We start from the raw sequence: 24,820 nt of genomic DNA on the forward strand, positions 1-24,820 counted from the left end.
TATGATAAATGCTTTGAAAGGGAAAGGCCAAGAGCGCTATGAAAGAGTCAAGGTGAAAGGATCAGATAATGTATTTTTTAGAAAATAGAGAAATACTTTCAGTATTAATATCTATTTACTTAGTAAAAATAGGTTCTGGGAAGGAAAAAAAAACACCCTACAAAGTTATAGAGCAAGGATTTAGAAGTAATCAAATTAGTTCTCCTATGGAAGCTTCAGAAGGCTTGGATGTTCTTAACTTGCTTATAATGAATTTCCCGTAAAGATGCTGCTCAGAATGTTTTTTTTTCCCCTCAGTACGCTTCCTTTTTACTTCCTCCTTTTAAGTGTGTATCTCCAGACCACCAACAAATGGACCACTAATGCTAATATTTATCATCATGAATAGTTTTCACTAGTATCTTTCTTTTTATAAAAGCAATCACAGAAGATATTAAATTTATTTTAAAAGAGCTTCCATATTTAACATAATGTGCTAATAACTATCACACACTTGCCTGAAAAGATGGTAGTGATATGAAGACTGACTTCATTAGACAGTGACTATTACCAACGAGGAGCCAAGTGCCAGTGTCTCATAAAAGGGTAGGTACTGTGAAACAGAACAAGGTAATGCTGTGTGACTTTATATAGAAAAACACTATAGGGTAAAAACATTGACATGTTCAGTTAAAAATAATCCTTCAAAAGGCCAAAGTTAACAGTTAAAACCATTTTTTATCTAGAAATTGGCAAAAGATTTATCTAAAATGTTTATATTTTTGCCACTCCATAAATCAAAATTAGTTTTCCATTAAAAAAATTGGATCAGAGATGATAATCTTCTTGCCAATTTTTAGCTAAATGCAAATGGAAACATCTGAGATTTTCAACTGAAAACTGAAGTTTATAGATATATAGTAAAACTATTGCCTGTGAGCCTTACATTGTGAGATCTGAATAGCATATGAGGTTATGAATTAACAATAATCTCAGATACACAAAACCTAAAGCCTAGATTTGTTATTAATGTGTACATTTTATTATTTGATTTTGACCCTTTTAATGTTGATGGAAAAGTAACTGCTACCTATACTTTAAGTCTCAATTCAAGGTCAGGTGCTTACAATCTGCCCTCGTCACATCGTATATCTCTGCTTCATAGTACCTGAATTTTAACCTGCAGTCCTATCTGTATTTGATTAATACCTGTCTATTCACAAGTCTATAAACCGCGTAAGATCACATGCAGCTTTATTCACCATTTCACTCCTAGGACCTGATGTAATACCCAGTACCTTGTTGACTCTTAAACTTTTATTAAACGAATGAAATCTGATTGCCATAGGGTAATTTCTATGGTTTTTCAAAATATAGCCATTAGTTTATTCATGACTGCCAACATGAGGTTTTCCTTTCTGTATTTTCCAACTTTTATCTGCAGAAATCGCACCTTGTGCCTCAGGCTAGTGGTGGTGTTTCTCTCATCTCTGGTTTCCATCCTCTTTCCCCTCTCCACGAATGTTACCATGCCCAAGGATATGCTGAGGGTATTGGCTCTTCCTTCCCTGTCACATCACACAACATTATTTCCACCTTGAACTCCATTATCTGAGCCCTCTCTCTTACCTCCCCTGAGAGTATCAAAACCTCTGGGGAGAGGAAGCACTGCTTTTCTTCCCCAAAATAATTTTGAGATTTTGGAATCCTAATAAAATGCTGGGAAAACATTATCTAAAAATGTTTTTTGTTTCTCGAGAGAGTCTGTATTTTTAGAATGAAATAGCTTCAGATCACCCTGGTCAAGATTTACTATATCCATGCAAGCTACAGATTACTTTCAGAATATGATGGTCTCCAGGCTTGGAAGAATTGGGCTCAGACTTCTACTGACATCCTTTCAGTTAAAACTATCAGGCCAATAGATGCTGCATGTATTTACATGACAAGCGTGTAACCAGACTGAGGATATATAAGATAGATCACCAGGTAGTAGTGTCTTAATAGTCAAAACGTATTTTATGAGGTGGAAAGTCAATGAACACGGAAGAGATTATTGGCAACAGTGTGACAACAGAGTTCCTGTTCTCCTTACCCTGGGGACAGAAGCAGACTGCTAATACGGAAACCAAAATATAGTTTTACGTTGGGCCATAAAGACAAAGCCAGCAATAAAAAAAACATTCATCCTTGATGATCAATTTCATTTATCCCATGTAGGCCCATTGTGGTAAAAGGGATGATTTTTACCAAAAGAAAAACTTTGAACAAATGAGCTCATTTCCATCATGTTGACAAGTCTTAAGTCATGAGACATGCTGAAGTATGTATCCCAAAGCGCCATTATAGAATCATTAAGCTGATTTCCTCATCAAAATATATACTTTTTTTCTATTTAAATTTTAAGGGAGAAGACAGGTGGTTAAAGACTAATACATTTTAAAAGAACTGATGGTATCTGGCCAGCTCCCCCTTGTCACACAACTCTTTGAATGATTAGGGGTACTGACTGCCAAATGTGTTTAAAAACTCATTTGAAATGAAGAAAAGACTCAGAAATAAACAAAAAGGGGAGGGAGAAGGAGGATATTTTAATTTCTCATTTTTTCCTTGCTTTATTTTAAGATGAGAAGTAAAAGGGTTCTTTTATTAAAAAAAATGGCAAAAGTTGTATTGAGGTAGTCTGAAAACTCACATTTCAACTCTAAAGTCTGAAGGATTTTTTCACTGTAATTATTGATCCGCAGATTTGAAGTCAGCAGGAGAATGAATGATATGGTTTTAACGTTTACAGTATTATAAAACTGCTTTCTTTCAGATTAAGAGTTCTACTTAGGTATCCACGACAGCAATAGTTCTGTATTAAAGTATGCAGATAAAGTATGATAGTCCTGAAGTATCAAGAAAGCAATGCTTTTATGTGTTTAAATGTAAAAGTTGGATGCATCAGATAGCTATCTGTATTGGCATACAGAAAATACGCGGGCCAGTGTAAAGATGCACTCACACATACATGTAGGCGTATGCTGAAACACGTAGCTTAAAAGTTACCTGTGCCTTTTCCAAGGTTTTCACTGTCCATTCAATAGCCATCCCTCCAGCCCAGAAGAAGAGGGAATATTTTTCAAGACAAGCTATAAAATACTTAAAAGTGTACAGAATCCTGAGTTTTCAAGCAAGATAGAAGAAATGCTGATACTATGTAAAGGGTATTTTGAATGTACTTGAGTATTTGCCATTGCCGTAAGTGCAGGGAGGCACATGCCCATGGATGGGGGTCAAGAACGTGATTAGCGCCCCAGCGCACGGGACCAAAATCTGTCATGGTTCATTTGAACTGTGGCACTCCTTACAAAATAAAGGACATGCTCTGCAATTACCAATCTGCCCGGGCATGTACATAAAGAGAGCTGACAAATGATAAAGGAAATTGGAAAGGTTGAGAGGATGAAGTCAATAATAGATTTATCTCCAGACATTTAGCACTTGAAGTGCATCTGTTATACAATATGTAGACATATTTTACAGCAAATTTGGAGATACTGTGAGCCCACTGGGAAGGGACAATATCTAATTTTATATTCTATATAATTCTGAGCATAACTTTGGTGCTTAATCACTAGGAGGGGGAGGGGCCCCCCGCGCTTACAAAAGGAGAAATGCGTGAACAGAAGCATAACCTAGGGTGTTGCAGGCAGGAGCTGTGTGAAGGTACAGTGCAAAAAGAGCGGAGACACAAACACGATCAGAGAACTACATCTTATAAGCAACATGAGAAGATTGCATGCTGAAAGTTCTTTTGACTTAAAAGTCAAAATTTCTATTTTGTTCTCAAACTCAAGGGAAGTTATTGCAAGGTTTTATTGGAAAAGAGTAGAAAAGTTCAGTAAGAAATTGAAAACAAATTTTAACTAGATCTCATTGGAAGGCGTTTAGGAAACAATTTCATGCCAGCTTGAACATTATTTCCCCCCAAAGAATTCATCTTGTTCTTTCAAAGATGTTATTTTACTTCCTGAATGCTGTAAATAGGATTAACCATTGATATCATAAAGTATTAGCTTGTGTATTTCTAGTATTTACAATAATATGGCCCCGTTTGTAATATGCATGCGAAAGGAAAAAATTATGCCTCTTTATTTATAAAATCGTGATTTGTATGTGTACTTGAAAAATCTCTATTTTACTATCCATGCTTTCCTCTCCACCTATCTGTTTTCTTTCCTCTACCACACATGTATGGAAAAACACACATGTCTGAAGGCTTAATTTTGTGTAAATTTGTTTGGTATAGTTAAAAATGTGGAAAGACTGAAAAGGAAACAATACTTGAAAATATTTTTGCATCATATCTTATTGCCCTAGGGAAAGGAAAATATATGTGTTAGCCCTATTGTTACTTGTTCCATTGTACATGATGCTGAAGCAATCAGTCAATTCAGCTAAAAAATTTTTACCCAAAGCAGTACTTATGGCCCTGTAACTGAAATAGGCAGTCAGTTCGTTGACTTCTGCCACACCTCTCCACACATTTAATTTTGTAGCCAGTGTGTGAATTTCTCTCTGAAGTCTCTGTTTCAGTTGCCAATTAAAATGAGTTCTTTCACTTGGTTGTTGGAGAAGGTTATGTGACCAGGAATGAAGAGGAGTTGGGGCAGGGTCCCTTGCTGTGGGAGGGTTTTACGCTATTACTGAGAAGCCAATGGCTTAGCATTTGGTGTATGTGATACCATTCTCTCCCCAAGCCACAGTCCTCTGTTCTGTTTTGAGAGCGCATGCCTGTACAATTTTTAAGACATTTCACATCAGAATCATCTGTCTTAGATGGGGAGTAACCCTAAGATGGAGTGTGGAAAGGCATAGCTTATTATTTTTCACTTCCCATACTGCCTATAGCACACATGTATGAAAACTTTCCGGTAAGAAAAATGACAAACTTACCACAACCTGGTACAAATATTTAAAAAGATTTGCCAGTCTTATTATTACTTATGTTTACCATATTCTTACAGTTATATCTATTCATTTTCTTCCCCACCTTTCCTTCTTCTGAAAAATAAAATACACGAATATTCTCCATTACATCAAGAAAGAAAAAGTTTAAAAATACTTTTAATAGGTAAGATTTATGCTCAGAAAAAAAAACTTCTATTTTTCTGATTTAAATATTTAAAGTAGTGATCATGATCTATATATTGATTAAAATAAAAAGTTTCTCTTTAAAAAAAAAAAAAAGAAAGAACACCAGATCCTGGCATTATCTCAGCAAAGCTTACCCTAACATTCAGGAAAGAATACAGATAACAGGAAGAGTCGATGACTCTTTTTTTTTGGAAGACACAGTGTAGTATCCTCTTTGGAACTTCAGCTGATAAAATCCAGCTACTTAACCAGACAGTTGTCTGAAAAAGAAGATATGCAACATCGTTTTAACGGAAGAGTTTTCTAACAGACTCCAGGGCGTTCTCCCTTGCATTGGGAAGGGACTTAAGACAACAGTTCTACCAGAATTTAACTGTATTTTACTTCAGCTTTCAGTAGTCATGTGGATCAAAGTAACCTTTGCATTCATAATGCAGACTCGGACTACACTCTGATTAGTTCCTGCCAATCAAGAAAAATCATAGCTCTTAAATATCCCCAGTAAATCACTCTTCGAAATAGTGTGGAAAAGAATAATATATGGTCAAATGTACTAGGAGGAAATTGCAAGAAGCAATGGAATCTTTTAAACATATAGATAGATCTCTACTATTGCTTTTAAAGACACGAACACAGTTTAAGAGAGTAAACATCAAGAACGGAGGAGTGAACTAAAGAAGATACAACGTTCAATTGTATACTGGATACTAGCTGTATTTTGCAGCTGTATACTATTATTTTTAAATAAAACATGAGAGAAAAGAGCCAAATACTACTTTCTGAAAGAAAAAGAAGAATAGAATGCAAGTTCAATAAGCTAAGATTTTAGTGTGTTTGACATAAAATAAAAATGCACAACTGTGATTTGGAGAATGGTTAGGCAAAAGATTATTATGTGCTCCTGTATATTCAGAAAACTGTGTCCAGATCCATTTTATATTATGGGTCCCCAAAGTCCTGTGTGTGTCTTCTCATGTGAACATGAAGAATTCTGAACTAGACACTGTGGATGCACTCAGATAGGATGCATTTTGAATTATTTTATAACAAAATTTAAGTCAGAAAAAGAAATGTGAATTTTTGTTTTGGAATTTTGCAAATAGAAAAGAACGAATGAGTCAAAATAGGTGCTTCCAGCCTTTTTTTATTGATCAATTTATGGTTTCAAATAAAAATATTCTTTTAGATTTTCAAAATGGGAAAAATATATGTATATGAGTATATGTATTTTCTTCATGTTTCCAATATTAGCAATTACAAAATTGTTTTAAACATCGCTTCTTCTAAGAATGGATTCTCCTTTTTTCATGAATAAATATGGACTTATAAGAATTTTCTCAGATGTTTATAAAATACTATGGCAGATTATATTACCACATTTTATTCTTCTGTATACAATATGAAGGTCACTTATGTTCTGTAATGAGCGAAGACTCTATTTTACTAATGTTTTCCATATCACATTTCCAACCTGATCTCCAGCTTTATCCTTGTAGTCTGGAAGTCATTGGGCAGACCAATTTATTGTCTAGGGTTAAATGAAAACAATTCTAAGAAAAAGCTGCAGTTGAGGAAAATGGAAATTAAGAGAATGATTTAATTTTAACATTTAAAAAATCAGGTGTTTGGTTTCCTTTCTCTTTCTTTAATGTCTGTTTGACTATGTGAACCTCTCATAATTGTTTTCCAAGTTAATTATCAAGAAAGCTTAGGCCTTTTCTGTTTTAGGTATTTTAACATGTTCTGTAGTGCCTTTTTCTATGTTCATGCTCTTTTCCCTTCTTCCATTCTGTATGTTTTCTTGACTCTTTTTAGTTGCTTCCTTTGATCCCTTTTCCCTCACTTAGAAGCTTTCTTTGACTCTTCAGATTCTGGATGAATCAAAGCCCACCTCCATTGATACCTGGTCCTCCCCGGTCCCTGGTCCTTCCCAGCCCAGATATGCTAAGTGACACGACTGAGTTTCTCACTAGATAATATTCTGCTTTTCCCCATACTGCATAGTTTCACTCACAAAAAGGAAAAAAATTCAAAATAGTGATTTTTTTTTGAGAAGGGTAATGAAATTACACATGCTAAAAATTAAATTTCATAAGCAAAATTTATTATTTGTGTGGTAAGTTATTACAGTTTGGATCTTTCAAAGCTTTGTTGAGACAAGAATAAAATAGGAATCTGTATGATTGCTATCATATATCTTTTTTCAACTAGAGCAACCTCCTTTTGGTTGGAGATATAGGAAATCAGGTAGTATCCTTTTGAAAACATGAGAAAAGTACATGTTGTGCAATTCTTTGAGGCTTTTGATATTATTGTTTCAAAATTGGTCAGAAATCAGGAAATATCCTTCTATGTTTTACTTTGGTCATTCTTTTTCTAATCAGAAACGTAGGATGACAAAGGCATAAAGTTAAATTCTGAGGGGGTATCAACCTTAGTAAATCATTGACATGTACAAATATGATATTTGTGCATAAAATGGTATTGAGCCATGTACATCACACAATGTAGAATTTTCCCAGCAAAAGAGGAGGCTCTTGTGTGATTTGGAAAGCTGTAGAAAAAATTTGGCCTCTGGTGTCTAAGGCAGTTGCCACCAGAGGGCGATGACTGTAGCAAACTTCATTCTACACAATTGCCTTTTGCTTTTTTTTTTTTCTTTTTTTTTTTGTCCTGGTGGTCCAGTTAACAAAAAATGTAACATACTCACAATGGAATGTTAAGCCTTATACAGGATCTCTGACTGTAAGTTCATTTTTGACTTCAAAAAAGAAGTAAATATTGTTGGTGTTAGTAAGGAAGGGCAAAGGGAAATGAAATTTCTTGCTAGATTTGCTAGTAGATTTCCCAATGAAAAATTGAAAGAAGACAATAGCACCTGAGTGGATGATTGAAACTCCAATGTACTTCTTCCCAAAAAGATATTTATTTACTCTGTTTTACTCCTCTGTTTCCCTTAGGAGTGACAGAACAAGTTGATGCCTATTGCCAGTGGTTTCAGAAATCATTAATTTTGAAAGGATTTTTTTTCTTCTTCTCCTTGCCAAGAGGCATCTTAGTGAGATATTTTGGATTTGGTCCTAAACATCCTTTATAGTTTTGTATACATTTTATCTTGATCTGAGCATCAGACTACATAAGCGATAAGAGTGATGCATTTAATAGCACGAAATATAACATAATGCAAGCTTTAATACCTGGAATACAGTAAACCAGTAGCTTTGAGTTATATTACCCATCATAAACTTCTTTAACCTGTGGCTCATTTTCAAAATAATAAACGTAACTATTCCATAAAAATATCTCAACACAGAAGAGCCAGAAAAGTGAAGGACATGAACAGATGGTACATCAATCTTCTGCATTTATACAATTTGTTTTTTAATGCAAATAGTGTGGGTTGCCTGCTCATGCCTTGGATATTTGTTCCAAAGATGAGCACATTTTCTTATCTTTCTGGATCAATGTGACATTTGCAGTTATCATAAAGTGAGAGCCCATTTAATGATGCTAATGCTTCCTTAATGTAAAAATAAAATCACCTTCTTTATAAAAGCAAACAGATTAAAAGTCCCAAAGAGACCATTGAAATCTGTGACATTTGCAGTTACTGGTAACTAGATGGCTTGATTATACACAGGTTAAAAAAAAAATCTTAAAAGCATTGTTTATGATCATTAATCAGAACATTAAATATGAATTCTGGGTTCCCCTATGAGCAAGAAGATAAATAAGAATCTGTTTGTATAAAGAAACCAGCAAGTTGCAGGCTTCTAAGAAAGAGTTACCACAATTAAATGTTACGTTAATAAGCTTCTCTAAATTTTAAGAGAGTTTGCAAGGATCTTTGAGGATCCTTAAAAATAAATGATAGTATTTCTGAGATGTAATATTTTTCTAAAACAGAAAACACACTTAAAAATAGTACAGTGATTTAGATAGTAAAGCAGTTTAGGTGTGGCACTATTTTTTTTAACTAAATTCATAGAAGGATTCCAGTGTGTACCCACCCACCCCCATATATTTCCACTTTCAAGGAGAAAAGTCATTTATAGAAGAAAAGAGTGATGTTTCTAAGGCTCATTTCGTTCCATCAGTAGAGCCTACTTGGCTACTTCATGGGGAGCCTGGTTTGGGAATTTATTTCTTTTTCGTGTGTATTGTGTCTGTTTTCGATGTTTCATACACATGCCCAGAGGCCGTCTGGCAGCATATACACTTTTTAAAGCCAATTTGAAAAAGCAAATCATTTTCCTTCCTGATAAGACAGCTGGCTGTTGCATACAGCCTTTTCCACTAGAAATGAGTTATGGTCACTAACTAATTCCAGAAGGTCCAAAGAGTTGGCATTTGATGAGAGCAAATTTTGATCACTATCAACTTGGCATCAACTCCAGTAATGAGCTGACCTATGAGATAGAGGGCACAGGAGTGTCATCTAAGTAACCTAAGCTGCTTTGTGTAGTTCCCCAAAGAGCCTATGGATATAGAACAGCAACAACACCACCACCTCAAGAATGTTCTCTGAAACAAAAGGAGATATGTCTTAGGTGTTTTTTATAGATCTTTTTGTAGATCTTATTTCCTGTGGAATCATTAGTGACTCCCGTCACTGGTAGGCGGGGCCAAGTCAACAAAGGTTAACTATATACACACCCAATTTAGTAAAGAGAACTGATGGAGGGAGGGAAATTTAAATCTGGGTAACAGGGCTCTTATTGCAGCAATTAAATCCTTTTCAGGCTCAGGCCTAAGTGCCCAGGGTTAAAATAAAAAATCATATTGACTTGAAATAATTGAATCATATTTTGAAATTTTGAAAAGAAAATACACATGCTGGCTAGGGCTTCAGCCTCTGAAGAAGGTTGCTCATTCAATCATCCATTTACCAACAAATATTTATTGAACACTTGTTTTGCAAGCCAAGCATACATAGGGACAGGTGTTAAGGGTACAGTAATAAGATGGGAATGCTCCCTGTCTTCACAGAGCCTGTGGTCCACAGGGGAAAATATATTAGACCAGTAATTATAATAAATAATAATAAAGATAACCATAGAGGATGTATAGAGTGTTTATGGAAGCAGAGTTGGAGATGTAATCTAGCTTGGAAGTCAGGAATGAGAGAAAAGAAAAGATTACTTCTAGAAGAGGGACTGGTAAGTGTCCAGGCTCAGTGCTGAGACAGAGAGATTGGAGGACATAAAAGTTCTGGAAGGCTCACATGGGTATAATGGAAAAGAGAGACTGATGAGCAGCGAAGATGGAGAGACAGTAGGCTCCAAGTAGTGGTGGGTCTTGAGAAGAGAGGCCGCTGAAGGATTTTACAACATGACAATCAGAGGAGATGGAGAAGGAATCACCAGGATTGGCTGAAAGGGTCAGGAAAGACTGTGTAATGCTGGGCATGTTGACAGCAGAAGCTTAGATGGTAAATCTTTACTTCCGGTAGCTAAAGAGTGTTCATGAGCCTCACACCTTCCTGCAGAACTGGTTAAACCCATATTCGCCTCCGCATACTCGAAAACGCTTTCTCAGTTCCAGCACAGCAACTGGCTAATAGTCGCAGCTTGATAAAATGTCGTGAAACAGAATCCAGAGCATGTATTAGTACTTGTGACTGCTGTACCACATTACCACCGACTTGGTGTCTTAAAACAACAGAAATTGATTCTGTCACAGTTCTGGAGGCCAGACGTCCAAATCAAGGTGCTGGCAGACTGCCCTCCCTCCTGAGGCTCTAGGGGAGAATTTACTCCTTGTTCTTTCTTCTCCTGGAGTTTGTTGGCATCCCTTGGTTTGCAGCTGCATCATCCCACTCCATCTCTGTCTTTACTCTGTCATCTCCTCTGTGTGTTTGGCCAACCTCCCTCTGCCTTTCTCTTGTAAGGACACTTGTAAGAGCCTTTAGGGCCCACCCTGATTACACAAGATAACCTTCCCACCTCAAGGCCCTTAACTTAATCACACCAGCAAAGACTTTGCCTTATTAGGTAACATTTAAACGTTCTAGGGATTAGGATCTGGTATCTTTGAAGGATCAGTTTTCAGCTTACCACAGTACTTATTCACAGTCCTTAGTATCTTCAGTATTGAAGGAAAGGGTAAAATAGCATTAGATGTCGCTGTTCTAGGATTTTAGGTCTTAAACTCCACTGTGCAAGCAACCATTCAACCTTGCTCTCAGTACGACTCTAGAACTCTGGCAGTTCTGTGCTGGAAGGGCCATGTTGGTGTCAGAAAAGTACTTCGGAATAGGTTATCACAAAGGTGCCTCGAGTATTTAGGGCTTGCTTGTGGTAGTTAAGTGTATTGTAAGGAATGTGAGAGTAAAGCCAGTGCCATTTTCTGTTTCCCACAGGGATTAATTCCAAACGAGTGTTCTCTGTGGTCTCTGGAGGGCCTTGGCATCTGCTTAGCAGTTTGACTGAGATGGGTTAAACTTCCAAAGTAGGGTCTTTGTTTGAACCATACACTCAATGCTGGGAATGGTTCTTTTACTAAAACCAAACAAAAACCAACCAAGATAAATACCTTCTATATGCCAGGCACTGTCCTAAGTTCCAGCTCACAATTATTAGATCTTATGGGGGAAGTTCTACACTAGAAATAAATAAAATAAGTTCCAGGTGTCTCTGGTCCTGTAACATATTAGTCCTAGCCCAGAACATGGTGCCAGGGAAACTCAGAAGTGTTTTGGTCACTTTACATGTGCTGTAGTACTCAATTCTCCCAACTTTGTGAGATAATATCATCAGCACCATTTAACAAATAATAGATCATGCCTCAAAAGTTCAACAAATTTGTGAAGCCATATAGCTAATTTGGAGTGGATCTGTGATTAGAATTCAAACCAGTCTGACCCCAGTGCTCATGATTATTTCATCATGACAACCTTATTTCTCAGAAGCAGAAATGGAGATTAGATGTCCTTAGATCCAATTTTGGGTTTGCCATTATGCCACACACCACAAGATCAATTCCTGAAAGAGGCCATTTCAGGATAAGTAGGAGGATGCATCATTTTACCACTACATTTAAGAAGTTTATTTCCTTAAGAAGTAGTGGAGTCCAAAACAGCAAATAAGGTTAGCTAAACCAGTAGATCACAGGGCCATAAACATCCAGAAAAATATCTTCACGAAATACTGCTCACCTTTTGAGGCTGCTGTTATGGAGAACAGCCATAACCTTACATAAATCAAATATCCTTAAGGACATTGATAAAGACAGCCATCTTTCTGATTTCTTTTGTTTCAGATGAGACATGAGAAATGTGTGCCATTCTTGTCTTTTCTAAGTTTAATGATATGGCTTACTAGTATCAGCAGAGCTCTGAAAACATATTTTTCTGATTTACATGGCTTTTACATGAGTCAGAAACACAACTACAAATAGTAAAATTTTCTTATTAAGTCAATGGTAGAGTAAAATGTTCTGGACATGCCAAGGACATGGCTACTGCCTTCTCTTCAACAACCCTTGGCATCCTAAGGATGTCACACAATTTCTTCCCACAGCGAGGGACAGATTCATGCTGTTACTTTTTTTTTTTTAAAGAAATCTTGGTTGAAAGCACCAACAGTGATACAACTTGGTTCATTTTGTCATTTTTTACTCCCTTGAATTACTACATAAATATTAATAGCTAAACACATTGCAAACAGGTGGAGCTCATTCTGTCTCTGGAGCGCTGCCACCGTTATGTGATATCTCAGATGGGTGACGAGATTTTCCATGTGGGGAGGGCGGTCTGTCATTGCATGCCAACCCCATTGGACACACCCTTGGCTTGGAGTTCTTTATTTCCTGTGATATCTCTATGACAGCCTTCTTGGTCTTTTAACAGTTCATTCAGTAGAGTGGGAAGGAGTAACACACTCCATTTAAGAACCACATTCACTTCACTGTATATCTGGTTACTTTTTTTCAGACAGTGGCTGTGACTGATAAGATCATGGAAGAAAGCCCCCAGTGTTTAAAGGTACATATCAGCTATGCATGGAATATTTGTTTACCACACATCCAAAAATTTATGTATGCTTGATGACCTTTTCAAACTAAGGGAGTCACAGATTTATTATGCTAGATAATATTATGATAAAGTCCCCCTTTTGTCCCCTGATTTGCAAATGCACAGCTTAAACTATATATCCATTCAAAGTAAAAATTTGTTATCTTACAGTTATCAATTTGTAAGTGGCATGATTGTTTTTCAAAGGCCTTAGGCGTAGAGGCATGATATTTGTCTACCTTTTCATGCTGAATTATTTTCTTTATGTATATTTACCTTCAATGCACAGACATATTTCAAAATGAAATTCAGAGATCCGGCTGGACATAATGCTAGACCTGATGACTAGGTTATTCCTCCTGTGTCAGTAAAATAATCCATTTAAAATGTACTTGTTTTCACGAGAAGCAAGCACATTTAGACTCATCCTGGAATATGTTGAATGTGTGTGATTGTGTGTGACGTGTTATGACTAGAACATGCGTGAAGTTCAGTGTACTTGAATTTCTAAACTGGTTTACAATAGATGCACTAATAATTTTTGTAATAAAATTTTAAAAATTTGATTTGTGAGTCTAAAAGGTCCATCTTCAAAACCTTACGCAGTACAGGAGTTTCTGACTAAGCCCTGCAGTTAGGCAAAATTTAAATTTTATAAGTTCATGGAGGAGGTTTGATTTAGTCTAAATCATGGGGCAAGATTATATTTCTATTGTCATCTCATTGGTTATTTATCACTTGTTAACAAAGAGCAAAATATTGAGGTAAAATCACATCTTTTGTTTTTCCAATGAGGTAGCTGCACTACATATCTTTGACATTAATACTTGTAGTACCCATTTAAAAATCTGCATTAAAATCAATTAGTAGTCCTGTTAGACTTGAAGCAGTTGGCCAGTTTTTAGGAACTTTTTCCTTCTCCATTTTTAGGTCAGATTCAGCTCCTTCCCCGTTTTCTCTGCCTGTTGAGCATTGCCTGGGGGCAAAGGGGCCCTCTTCAAGGTGGGTTCCACATGTGCTTTTGGGGAGAGAGCCCATAACTTCCATCCATTTGTACAGGAATCTGTGACAATCTACTGTATGAACCCACACTCTTAAATGATTCAAACTATGGTAGAAGTGTCCAGAGAAATGAAAACCAACAAATGATGAGAAGATGGGGACATGGCTTCCATTTTCATCAGACTTTCTACAGATGGACAATTTTGTTACAGGGAAGATGAGCCTGGTGTGACTTAGGACTTCAAATTCTCCACACAGCCTTTTGTTCAGAGGTGATCCTGAATCAGAGATCTACAGATACTCTATTTGATATTCAAATGTATTTTGATGTTTTCTTATTCTTGTAATACTGTTAAACGTATGCACTCCTAAATACAAATTGAACAAACTCACAAAACCATAATTTCTTATTTAATGGTTCCCTTGTGTCCTCATGGGAACACTTCTTAGTAGATGTAACAGAATACTGAACCATTAAGCAGAGAGCCTGAATGCCAGCCTGATTCTACTTCTGGTTAACTGGCGACTCTGAAGAAGTCACCTTCAGGGCCTCATTTTCCTCATATGTATTATATAGAAGACATTAGATGGAGTCAGATGGACCTGGATTCAAATTCCAGGCCTATCACTTACTATTGTGTAAACTTGGGCAAGGTACTTATTTTCTTGCTGCCTCAGTCTCCCCACTTGTTAGAAAATATGTATAACCATGAAATTATTTCAGTAATTAAATGAGGCAATACAGATAAGGGGTTAGCATAAGACCTGACACATGACAAACATTATAATTATTATCCATAAAGGGTGATTTAAAGAATTTAGAATTTAATTCTAAAGAATTAAAGTTTTGTTCTCCTGACTTAAAATTATTCCATCATTTTATTTTTCTCATAAGCTCAAGAAAAGGTAAAGAAAGAATATTGCTCACTTGTAGTAAGTAATATTATATCCTTTTCTCCTATACCTTATTTTGCTTCTATTATGTGCAAGCCCCAAAAGGGGTTAAATAAAATTTGCTAAAAAGGGGCTAAATTTGCTAAGTAAAAATGGAGCATTGGCATGGATGTATAAGGAGAACACTGAGTGAAGGGGACCATGTTACAGGAGAGATGACTGGTTTATGGGTCTGGGGATGTTCAACCTAAAGAGACATTGGCCCAAAGCAAATATTAGGTCGTCATAGAGTATTTAAAAGAAGGGTTCATGGAAGTCTCAGCACATATTCCCATGATGCTCATGGGCAGGTGTGTGACAAGGTGAGCAGAAGTTACGTGAGAACAGAATTTGTCTCTCAGTAACATCACCTTTAATGTCAGAGCTCACCTGAAAATGGAAGCATCAAATTACTCAGGGGCACACTGGTTTTCAGTGGTGAGAAGTTTCAGACTTGACCCAAGCCTCACAAAAAAAAAAATTTGCTATTGAAGAAAAGTTGTCCTATATTTGAGCCAAAATCTGTCTTTCTATATTTTCTACTTTTTCACTTCACATTTTTCACATCTATTTTCTAAATTAGCCATTTGATTAACTCTTTTTTGTGATGTCATTAATGAATTTCTGAATCTAATAAGCAAAGTTTCAGTTCTTAAATATGTTACATCTGGTTTTCAGTGCATACTCTGTAAATGTTATTGTCATGACCCTATCAATCTCTAAGCCTGAGATTTTGCCATAATTGACATTGTTTTTTTTCTCGATACTTTCTCTGGTTTCTACAAATCCATTTGCAAAATGCACATTAGAAATATCTTATGCAGTCATTTTTTTTGGCTGTTCTTAGGTTCTTTTTTTTTTTTTAATTTTCTTTCCTTGACCCAGAAATATAAGAGGGTCTTGATTCTTTTCTCTTTTCCCTGGGTAAACTTACCCATCTCAACATTGGTGCATAGGGAGAATGAAATTTTGATGCCCTAATTGTCCATTCTGTGTCATGACTTAACTTTTCTTCTATGCATTTGGAATGCTGCCAGCTTTGAACCATCTTTGGGAGAATTGAGAAAGTGGTCACTCAAATAATTTTCTTTAAGATTTAATTCCCCCATGGAATTCAGGTTGAGGAAGGTAACTCTCCAAAATCTCTCTGGTCCAGACCACTGAAGACACATTTTCCAGCCATTTCCTGAACAGACCAGAGCCCTTCAAACTTGTCATTTTTTTCCCAAAAGCTTTCTCTTCATGCTTATGCTTAGGGATGTACAACCATCCAATCACTTGCTCAAGAAGTTCAGGAGGAATTCTGGCCTTTTTCTCCCTGAAACTTGAAGAGATTAGGTCTCAAATCAGCTGCCTTCTGTTCTGTCTCACTGGCAACATTTAACTCTTTATTACATTTTATTTGGATTGTTATCAGAGGGAAATAGCCTATACCTACATTTCTCGCTACATGATATATCACCTAACCATCACCACCATCTTCAATCTATACTTCAAGATTGTCAAAAGGAAATCTTCTGAATGTAAATAAAATCTGTGTTCACTTGGTTCAATCTCGGCTCATTCACTGGCATGGCATACAAAGTTTTCTACCAGCCAGCCCAGGTTAACTTTCCTAAGCCCCTAGTACAGTCTGTCTTCTCCTCCTGTTAGACTACTTGAAGTTCTTTGAATGCATAACATTTTGTTTTTCTTAGCTTTTATGTTTGCTGTTACCCTTTCCTAAATGCCATTTACCTCTTTATCTATCTGGTGAACGTGACCTTTCTTTCATTATTTAATTTAAATTCACCATTCTTGTTAAAATACTTTGATCCCCCAACTGGGGGGGTATTGAGTAGAGTGTCTGGAACATAAAACATTCTTTATAAGTATTAAATTTTAAATGTATTATTTTTAAATGGGAGTATAATTGGCATATAACATTGGTTTTAGGTACACAACAAATATACAGTTGACCCTTGAACAATGTGAGAGTTTGGGGCACTGATAAAATCTGTATGTAACTTTGACTCCCCGCCCCCCCCCAAATTTAACTACCAGTAGCCTACTATTGACCAGAAGCCTTATCAATAACAAACAGTCAAATAGTCAATTGGCATATATTTTGTATGGTAGCTGTATTTTATACTCTATCCTTACAATAAAGTAAGCTAGGGGAAAAAATGTTATTGAAATCATAAGAAAGAGAAATACATTGACAGTCCTGTAGTGTATCAAAAAAAAAAAATCTGTCTATAAGTGAGCGTGCCCAGTTTAAACCCGTGTTGTTCAAGGGTCAGCTGTATTGTGAACTGACCACCGCAATAAGTCTAGTTAAATATTTTATGAAAAATACATGTTACATTATGATTATGCTATTGAAGATGGAATGCAGGCTCTGGATATCAGTTTGTACCAACATAATTCTAGGTTTCTTCCAATCCAAGATTCTACAGTTCTGTGATTTATTTTGAACTGTTTAGAAAAATCTAATATTAATCCCATTTCTATTTTCCTTGAGTTAATATGGCAAAAATACATTAAAGCCTCAACAATATTTCTCAATTGACTAGGCTTGAATTCCTGGAATTAATATTGCAATCCTAACTCTAAGAATGTAATGTCATATTGACATTTCAAAAAATACATCTTTTAGCTCACTGGCACCTCAATGGAATTCTTTATCCATGAAGGTTCCTCATTTATTTTGTGCCCTGTATAAGGCATATTTTATAGGATGTAAACATTAAATCACATTTTATTACTTCCCTACCTAGCCCTACGGTCTATTTTAAGTTTGAACAATTCCAAGCCAATCGTCTTGCCTTACCTTATAGAGGAAGAATCCTGGAAAAGAAAAATCTCTAATTTTTCCATCAAAATGTGTCCTTAAATCTCTCTCTACCCCACCACAGTGCTCTGTGTTTTTACTTTCCTCTTTCCCTCTCCCTCTCTGCTGACATTAGCATAAAAATGTGCTACCCTAACTAAGCAGTCTGTTAACTGATAAGCTATCAAAAAATCATCTGTTATTTTTATAGCTCAAAGGCAGATGCCATTTCAAGAACTAGAGTTGAATGAGTAGGGTTTGTTAGTGCTTTTTAGATTCATCATTGTAAACTTGAGGTATTTTAAAATGGAATGATTGGAAGCTTGAAATATTATCCCATGAGCAATCAAGCTTTAGAATTTTGTTAGCCTTAAATTTTTGTCTGCATAAAATCATTTCATATCACATTGTATCATAAAGAATCTTGGTTGTTGTCTAATGTTTGTATGGAAAATCCTGCATCAAATCAGACCATTGTAATTATCCAGGAAAACTCAGATCAGAACATCCCCTTCTGGTCCAGCAGGGGCCCCTTTTGCCATGAGATGCTTTTCAAAGAGTCTCCAAAACAGCAAACATGTGCTTGGTAAACAATTGTGTTCTCAGGTTGCTTTTTGGAATTACTTTGGGCATAATAAGGTGGCAAGAGGGTCTGCTCCAGGTCCCAGGCCTCAAGACTCCCAGGATTGCTCTTGGAGGCTTGGATTAGAAGTCAATTTGAATAAAAGGATTATTTAAAAACCAGGGAACCTGGCCTGCCAAGATTTGTCACTGTTATAAACTGCTTTTGTATCACAGGAGCTAGTCACCCATTTTAAGATCACCCATTTACAGAAAAAAAAAGTCACGATTTACAGAAAAGGAAAAGAAATCCACAAATGGTGGAGAGGCAGATGACCCATTTAATACCACAGATACCAGAGCAGTGAACATGACAGTGGGTCAAGATGTATGTATTATTATGCTCCAATATATTTTATATTGTGCAATCCTCCAAAAGTGCCTTGAGGGATTGAAATTTGATATACTGACTGGTGAACTATTTGAAGTATATGATCTCAACAGCTCTTAAATTCTAGCCATTGTTATCATAATCAATACATAATTTTCACAAATAGCCAACATCTTATAGAGGGTAAACCAAGTAAGTGTGTGTGTGTGTGTGTGTGTGTGTGTGTGTGTATGATCATTAGGTGATTATTTTTAAATAATATTTTATATTATACAAGTATTAAATGAATACATACTTGTAAAACTTCGAACAGGACAGAAATATATGGAGTAAAAAGATATTCTCTCCATCTCCACATACTCAAAAACTAAATACCATTAATAATTTAATATATATCCTTTGAGGTCTTTTACCATGCATTCATAGTGTATCTATCTTTCTATCTGCCTATCTAAGTGCCTGCCCAGCTATCCATGTGGAGTTTTAGACATAATACAATTTTATTTCCTTTATTTTGTTTTTAGGGAGACATTGTTTCATATGCACCCAAGATTCAGGAATTAAACTGCCTGAATTCAAAATCTTTAACTTTCAGGGTGCCTGAGTGACTCAGTTGGTTAAGCATCCGACTTTGGCTCAGGTCATGATTTCATGGTTTGTTAAGTTCGAGCCCTGCCTCGGGCTCTGTGCTGACAGCTCAGAGCCTGAAGCCTGCTCCAGATTCTGTGTCTTCCTCCTCCCCTACTCGCACTCTGTCTCTCTCAAAAATAAATAAACATTAAAACAAAAATTAAAAAAAATAAAATAAAAAACACAAAATCTTTAACCTTCCACAAGTCATTTGACTTCTCTGTGCCTCAGTTTCCTCATACTTAAAATATGTGTAATAATAGTACTCACCTCAAAGAATTTTTGTGAGAAATGTATGTGGGTTCCACAGTTCTGAATATTTCACATATTGTACACATGAAATGCTCCTAATTATCCTTAGCACATAGTAAACATTACATTATGTTATTATTTTTTACTCCAACATCTTCTTTTTGCTTAATAATATATCTAATATGTCAGGCACCTGGGTGGCTCAGTGGGTTAAGTATCTGACTTTGGCTTGGGTCATGATCTCTTGGTTTGTGAATTTGAGCCCCGCATTGGACTATTTGCTAACAGTGCAGAGCCTGCTTCAGATTCTCTGTTTCCCTCTCTCTCTCTTCCCCTCCCCCACTCATGCTTGCTGTCTCTCTCTCTCTCTCTCTCTCTCTCTCTCTCTGTCTCTCTCTCTCTCAAAAATAAACATTAAAACACACACACACATCTTTCCAGATCACTCCTTAAAGATCTATCATATTCATTTTATTTTTTCTTTTATTTATTTAATTTTTTTAGAGAGAGCACACACACACACACCTGTGCATGCATACTGGTGAGGGGCAGAGGGAGAAGAGAGAATCTTAAGCAGTCTCCACACCTAGCATGGAGCCAGATGTGGGGATCCATCTCACCCCCCTGGGATCATTACCTGGGCTGAAATCAAGAGTTGGACACTTAACCAACTGAGCCATCCAGGAACCCCTATCATATTTACCTCAAATACTGCATAGTATTCTAGACTCTGGAAGTAATTTATTTATTCCCCTATAGAGGAAATTTTAGTTCTTTTCTTTTCTTTTCTTCTCTTTTCTTCTTGTTTTATTTTTTTTTTGCAATTAGCATAATGTAATGAGCATCTCCGTGTGTGTGTATGTGCACGCATGTGCATGTATCTGCATTTATGTGTCTGTTTATAGCACAGATTCTTAGAATTGCTAGATCAAATGTTATCCATATTAATAAAATTTTAGAAACCCCCAGATAGTCCTCTAAAATGCTACAGAAATGTGCATTTGCACCAACAATGACTACAAACATCTTTACCACCTCCCTTAAATCCTGCACTGTAACCAAATCATTCCTTACAACTTCTGTAAAGTTGAAATTTTTTTTTTAATTACAGTGGTCTCAGTGGCACAATTTGGCATTCCCAACCAAATAGAATGTTACAACTTTCAAATATCCATGTAATCTGATGGGAAAAAAAAATAGTAATTTTTTTTCTTTCTAATTTTGTATTTCCCTTATTAATGATGAGGTTGGGCATCTTTTCATGGATCGTGTTTATTTATGTTTTGCTTTTTCTTTAAATTGATGATTTTAATGATCTAATATGTTATAGATGTTAATCATTTGAATCATGTGTGTGAAATAATTCACCCTGTTCTTTTACCTGCTTTTTAATTTAATGTGCTTTTTGTTATAAAAGCTTTAAATTTTAATGTTTTTAAAAAGACAGTATTATTTTTAATGGCTTCTGCATTTTGTGTTCTATTGTGAGATAACGGAATATGTGTGTATATATATATATGTCTCTGTCCCTGGTTCCTGGTACAGAACTCTTAAAACCCTTGTAAATTCCTAAGTGATAAGAACACTGGGAGCCTCTATTGTTCTAATATTGACTTTTACCCCATCCCTGACACAAGGCTCCTAAAAACCTGTGAATTCCTAAGTGGTAATAATTCTAGGAGCACTTTTTTATTCTAGTGAGATGACTCTGGCTGGGCTCCTGGATGGGGGCTGGTCCCCCAAAAGACCAAGTCATGATTAGAAGTTTGAAATTTTCAGCCTTACCCTCTCATCCTCCAGAAAGGAGGAGGAGCTGGAAATGGAGTTCATAATTGGTCATGCAATGAGGATGGCTCCATAAAATCCCAATAAGATGGAGTTCAGAGAGCTTTCAGGTTGGTAAATTCACAAGAGAAGGATGATGCACCCCAACTCCATGGGGATAGAAGCTCCTGTATTGGAGAACCTCACAGACTTTATCCTATGTATCTCTTTATCTGACTGTTCGTCTGTATTCTTTATTACATGCTTTAGTAAATTGGTAAATGTGTAAGTGTTTCCCTGAGTTCTGTGAGCCACTCAAGCAAACTAATTGAACACAAGCAGTGGTGGAGGGTCATTGGGCACTCCAATCTATAGCCCATAGGTCAGAAGCACAGGTGATAGCCTGGGCTTACTACTGGCATCTGCAGCGGGGATGGGGGCACTGGGCAGTCTGTGGGACTGAGTCCATACCTGGGACATCTGACACTGTCTTCAGGTAGTATCAGATGGAGTTAAATTGTAGGACACTCAGCTGGTGATGTAGAGAATTGCTTGATGTGGGGAAGAACCCCAACATGTTTGGTGACCATCATTGTCATAAGTGAAGTGTTCTCTGTGAGTAGTAAAGGAAATACACAGTAGAGAAACACAATGGGAAGAACTGGGTTTTTCCTTTACAAAGGTGTAACATATATTAATCCTTTTTATTTTTGGTAAGTTTTAAATCTATAACTCTTGACTCCACCTGAAATCCATGTTTCTGTAAGAGAAAGCATGAGGTTTTTTGGTGTGAGACAGAAATCTGTTTTACATCCCCCATATAAAGAGCCATGTCTAATACCACTTATTTAGCAGTCTATCTTTCCCCTAATTATTTAAAATGATATCATATCACATACTAAATACACATAAATAAGGAGTGTAATTCTTCTCTATTCTGTTCTATTAGTGATTATCTATTCTTGTGCCAATACCACACGTTTAAAAAAAAATTTAATGTTTCTTTTTGAGAGAGACAGACTGTGAGTGGGGAAGGGGCAGAGAGTGAGGGACAGAGAGACACAGAATCCGAAGCAAGCTTCAGGCTCTGAGCTGTGAGCACAGAGCCCGACACGGAGCTCGAACTCACTAACCATAAGATCGTGACCTGAACCGAAGTCAGATGCTCAACCGACTAAGCCACCCAGGTGACCCAATACCACATGTTTTTAATTAAAATAGCTTTATAGTATATTTTATTACCTGTCAGAGCATTATCATTATTACTCTTTTTTTTTTTAAATCTTTTCAGCTGTGTCCATGCATAATCTCTTCCAAATTAACTTAATAATCAATTTACCAAGCTCTGTAAAACCAAATTGGAATTCTGATCAGAACTGTGTTAAATTTATAGATTAATTTAGTTTATTTTTTTTTAAATCTTAGGTTCATTTGAATTATTCCATTCAGGTACATGTTATCCATTTTCTTCTGCTCTTCCTATTTTCTTTCTAACCTATTATCTTAGTTCATTTGAATGTGGCTTTACCTACCCTGGAACATGGTATTTATTTCGGTTTCCATCTATTGCATAGTATGTTCCTCATGATCATTTTGTAATTTTCATTATGAAATAATAACAATAATAACGATAAACTAACCCAGCAATAGCACTTACTTTTTGCCAGCCACTTTACCATCAGCTTTACAAGGATTCACTTATTTAATCCATTCAGTAACTCTGAAGTAGTTATAATCTGCACTTTTAATACATGAGGAGACAGAGGGGCATCTGGAAATTTGCCCAGGGTCATAGAGCTAGAACGCAGTGGAGCCAGGATTCACATCCTGGCAGTCTGGCTCTAGCATCTTTGTCCTTAAGGACTATTCAGATATTTCATGATTATATTTCTTATATGATGATACTTTGTATTGCAAGTGATACTGTGATCTTTTTTCCTGTTAATTTTCTAATTGCTTATTGATTATATATAGAGAAAGGTTAATTTTTGGCAAGGTCTTGTATTGTAAACATAGCTACTAGAGACAGTTTTAAATATCAAATATGCTACTGCTTTACGTCCAAAATTAAGCAAAGTGTCAGTCAGTGGATGCTTAGTTTTACCTCCAACTCACCAGTGGAATGACCATGTTGCACTGAATCACTGGTATGTTTTGGAGTTCATCAAAAAAATTAAAATGGAGTCTTCTTTCTTACTGTGTCTTCTAAGGAATAAAGGGACCCTTCACTCATTTATCAAACCTTTATTGAACATGATGGAAGCTGTGCTCATTGTAGCATATGGACAAGGCGAATGTGAAATATGATTGCAAATTGATAGTTTGTCAGTAATGAGGGTTTTTTAAAAGTCAGTATTGAAAATAATTATGCTATTTACATAGATATTTGTTGATCCTGTATTTGAGTTAAAGCAACACTTTTTAAAAAATTATTATGGATAAAATTAGGTGGTTTGCAACGACATGACATAACGTAGGGAAAGGGTCATCCATGATTTTTCCTGTCCTACCTGTATCTGTTATTCTCTTTGTCTTATCCTATACCTGTCCCTAAGTTTTCATTTTACTTAGAACACTTTTCTACCCAGTGAAAACCTTAAGCAAGCAATGTGACTTCCAGTAAAACAAACAAACAAAGCCAGGGGGTGACATCCAGGAGATGATGGAATAGGAAGCCTTGGACCCTCCATCCTCGCACGAAAACACCAATTTAACAATACATGGATCAGCTTCCTCTGGGGGAAATCCAGGAAACAGTTAGGAGGTCCCTGAATCCCAGATACATCCAGGTACATCAGGTATCCAGGTACACTGACGCTGGCAGGAACATGTGTGGCACTCACCCACCACAGTCCTTCCCCCCAGCTCAGTGTGGCACAAATGTGACAAAACTCCCAGCTCCTGGTTTCACCATAGAGAGGGAAAGAGAAGACTAAAACCTAAGTCTAACATGCAGGCTTTTCTGGGGGCTGCCCAAGGACCAGCCGGAATCTAAGCACCGACAAGAAAGGGCACCAGGTTGGAGGCTGCTAAGTGTAAAGGCGAAGATTTGTGCTGCTTTCATTTACACACAGTAGTTCTTCCTTCCGGGTCAGCATGGAGCGAGTAGGAGAAAACCCCCAACATCCAGCTTCTCCCTCAGGAGACTTAAAGTTGGAGCATTCATCCAACATTTCAGATTTGCCAGGGACTGCCTATGAGACTGGTTTCTATTTTACCTGCTTCAGAGCATTGATGGGACTTGGCATACTCTATGCCCCAGGGGCTACTGAGAACAAAAGAGCTCATGGTGGCCCCAGAGAACCTATAGTCCTGCAAACACCCAAGGGGAGCAAAAGAT

The sequence above is a fragment of the Prionailurus bengalensis genome, chromosome C1 (assembly GCF_016509475.1).
Source record: "Prionailurus bengalensis isolate Pbe53 chromosome C1, Fcat_Pben_1.1_paternal_pri, whole genome shotgun sequence".
Lineage (NCBI taxonomy): Eukaryota > Metazoa > Chordata > Mammalia > Carnivora > Felidae > Prionailurus > Prionailurus bengalensis.